This window comes from Gossypium arboreum, chromosome 10 (assembly GCF_025698485.1).
Source record: "Gossypium arboreum isolate Shixiya-1 chromosome 10, ASM2569848v2, whole genome shotgun sequence".
NCBI classification, from domain to species: domain Eukaryota; kingdom Viridiplantae; phylum Streptophyta; class Magnoliopsida; order Malvales; family Malvaceae; genus Gossypium; species Gossypium arboreum.
This window is the reverse complement of record NC_069079.1, coordinates 107,385,680-107,389,477: the sequence shown is the minus strand read 5'-3', so window position 1 is coordinate 107,389,477 and position 3,798 is coordinate 107,385,680. Positions and strand designations below refer to the sequence as shown.

The following is a 3,798-nucleotide window of genomic DNA, read 5'->3' as shown; positions in this document are numbered from 1 at the left end:
CATTTCATTTACAAATACATCCAATATCTAATTCTCATATATGCACGCTATCACATTTAAACATACACTCATTTCAAATGCACATAATCAATACATTCATAATATATATACCAATTCAATTTATTTCAATCAACTATAATTTCAATTCACTATCAAAGTGCCAAAATACTCACCTCAACCACTTACCATATGCAATAAATCAAAATACAACAATTAACAACTAGGTTCGGACTATAGAAATACAAACCGTAGATTTTGAGCTATTTGACGTCGATTTTATACTTCCCCTTTTTAGTCGAGGATTCCGGTACAACGTTAGCTATGTAATTAAAACAATTTAAATACATCAATACAGTACAATTCAATTTTACATTAAATATTTAAATTTTACTCAATGTTTGCTTAAATTTCAATTTATTCCCCAAATAAAAAATAATTTTTATTTTGCACAATTAACTCTATATTTTATATTAATTCCACTTTAAACTAAATTTAACTCCTATTTTAATTAAACCCTAAATTTCATATTTTTCACAATTTAGTCCCTATTACTCGAAATTTACAATTTGTTCTACAATTTAATCCTTTTCCATTTCTAGCTTAAAAATCTATCAATTTAATCTCTAATACTAAAACTATTCAACAATAACAACATCTAAAGTCTTAATCAATGCTAAAATTTCAATATGGGTCGAGTAGTTTTAGACACCGAGATTCCAAAAATATAAAAATTACAAGAAAAAGGGACTAAATTGACTAAGCAATATTGACTTTGAACCTTAAAGCCCTTAGGTTTGCCGCAACATCTTCTCCCTTCTCCCTTTTCTCTTTTTTTTTCTTTCTTTTTAATTGCATGCATCCGCTTTTTCTTATTATTTCTTTTATTATACATTATTATTTTTATTATCATTCTTTTATATATATTAAAGTTACTTTAATGAAAACATATTTATAATATATATTCGATTAACATATGAAAAAAATTGAACCATTAATGTCGTCCACTACTAAGATTAAAGGTATACTTGCTATTTTAATCCCTTAACTAATTTTTAATCTATAATTCAACTTTTACCCTATACTCGATTTAGTCATTATACTATAATAACTCTTAATTCAAATAGATTCACTTAACCAAAATCTAATTAACTACACAACTGACTTTACAAGTCCGATTTAAGAGAACAGAGTCTTGAACTTCATTTTTCGACACCCTAACTATCTGGTCGTTACAAATTTTATGCTCATCATCCTATAAGTTCATGTTTCTATACTTAGGAGAGTATTTGGGAATAAAAGGAGTGAAAACCAAAAAATTGAAGCAAGTTTCAAGAGCCACACAGGCTTCCACACGACCATGTGCCAAACTATGTGGATTTCACGAATCGCATTCCAAAAACGCGAAAAAACACAATTTTTAGATTTTTTGGGTATTCTCAGACCTATATATACCAAATATATGAAGAGCGGAGTAAGCCGTCAAAGAATATTGAAGAAAACAACTCAAAAAACACCGTTGAAGCCGACTCTAAAGTAGATTTCCATCAAGATTAAAGGTCTCCTTTTGAATTATTTAAATTTTATTATGAGTGTCTTTATTTCTTATGGTTATACTGTATTTAAGATGGTTTTATCTGTGATTATGAAAAAATTTTATAAATACCTAGGTAGATGAACTCTAGGATGGAATCTATCTTTTGATTTATGTTTTATGCAATAAATACTTGGATCTTGTTCTCAATTTTGTGTCTTTCTTGGTTTAATATTTCTGGACTATTAATCCATGTTTGATGTGCTTAAATAGAAGAGGAAAAGTCTCTGTTTAAGAGTAGATCTAGCATAATTGAGTGGAGTTGCATACAATCCTAGAAATAGGACGACATAAATCTACCGGATTAGAGTCAAATCTAATAGAGGGATCCATAGAGCGAGTTAATGTGACAATGGGGGTTTTAATTAGAAAGAAATTTAAATTAATCAACATAGAGTTAGTTGCTCTTACTCTCAAAAGAGATATTAGCATAATTTAGGGATTTCTACGAATCAAAGTACTAAGTGAAGAAATTTTTTAATTTAGATTGATAATGATAGACGAAATCTAGTTGGATTCTTTCCTAGGTACTTTTTCACTTCTTCGTTGTTAATCGTTTATTTTCTTAATTCGTTCTTTGTTGTGTTCTTTAGTTAATTAATTTAGTTAATTTTAGTTTTAATCAATCTCTCCAATTTGTCGATTAAATAATAGAAAGACATTAATTAGTAGTACTTTTAGTCCTTACGGGACTGATATCTTTACTCACCGTAGCTACACTATTAATTGATAGGTGCACTTGCCTTAGTCAGATGTTTTGTTGGTTTACGACTACATCAAGTTTTTGGCGTCATTGTCGAGGAACTAAAATATTAGGAAAACCTTATTTTCGTTAATTTAGCCATTTTTTATTTCTATTTTTTAATTTAATTTTTATATTCTAATTTTTTGTTTATTTGTTTCCAGCAGGTTCTTTTGGTTTATGACTAGAGGAAACCTATTGGATCCATTACTTTTTGATAGTGAGATTGAAAAGACTGCTCACAGAAATCGTAGAGAGGTTAGAGAAGCAAGGCAAAGTCAACTGAATATAGTAGACGATCAAAAGGTAAATGATACTACTGTAGAGATAGGTGATAATCAAAATAATTAGCTACCTCTTGTTGGTCCTACTCCTCGAACTATATATGATTATGCTAAGCCTACTCTAATTTGGACTGAATCGAATATTATGAGACCTACCATTAATGCAAACAATTTTGAGCTGAAGCCAAACCCAATTTAGATGGTAAAAAAGTATTTTCAGTTTGATGGTTTGCAAGATGAAGATCCAAATGCTTATTTAGCTAACTTTTTAGAGATTTGCAACACTTCAAGGTTAATGGCGCTATTGGTGATGCCATACATTTACGGTTGTTCCCATTCTATTTGAGTAGTAAGACAAAACAATGGTTAAATTCATTGCCATGAGATTCTATCACGACTTGGGATCAAATGACTGAGAAGTTTTTATTAAAGTACTTCCCACTGGCTAAAATAGCTAAGTTAAGGAATGATATCTCTTCTTTTTATCAAATTGAATTGGAGACATTATATGATGCATGAGAGAGATTTAAAGATCTTTTGAGAATGTGCCCTCATCATGGGTTTCCTTTGTGATTACAAGTTCAGACCTTCTAAAATGGCTTGAATCCCTCGACTAGGCAATTAATTGATGCAGCAAAGGATGGAACACTTAATAATAAGACACCTGAGGTCGCTTACAAGTTTATTGAGGAGATGGTACTAAATAATTATCAGTGGCAAGTAATGAGAAGGAAACTAATTAAAGCAGCGGGTGATTTTAATATTGATGCAGCTTCTATGTTAGCAAATCTGTTTGAAGCTCTTGGTAAGAAAATTGATGGTTTGAATTTTTCTAAGCAAGTGAACTAATAGTGCAATATGATGCAAATGGAGAGGGGATGATCAATCTAGAATGTTTACCTTTCGGTTATAGCATTGTAACACCCTTAACCTATATCTGTCACTGAAATAGGATTACGAAGCATTACCGAACTTATCTCTTAAACAATCATACATTCATATTCATTTATCACACCCAAAAAAAAGTCATTCAAATTCAGTCATATAGTCCCTAACATGAGCCCCTAGGGCTTCAAACAAGCATTAAAAGTGGTTCAGGACTAAATCGAGTACTTAAATTTTTTTTTTGAAAAACATGGAAAATTTTCAAAGTGTAAGGGACACGCGCCCGTATGACTAGG

At 30.4% G+C, this 3,798-nt stretch overlaps 1 non-coding gene across 1 annotated transcript; it reads right to left on the bottom strand.

Moving 5' to 3' along the window:
* Positions 1-3,073: 3,073 nt before the first annotated feature.
* LOC128282982 (small nucleolar RNA R71) lies at positions 3,074-3,180 on the bottom strand. Its single transcript, XR_008273328.1, has one exon. It is a non-coding gene; the product is annotated as a small nucleolar RNA R71 (small nucleolar RNA).
* Positions 3,181-3,798: the final 618 nt, after the last annotated feature.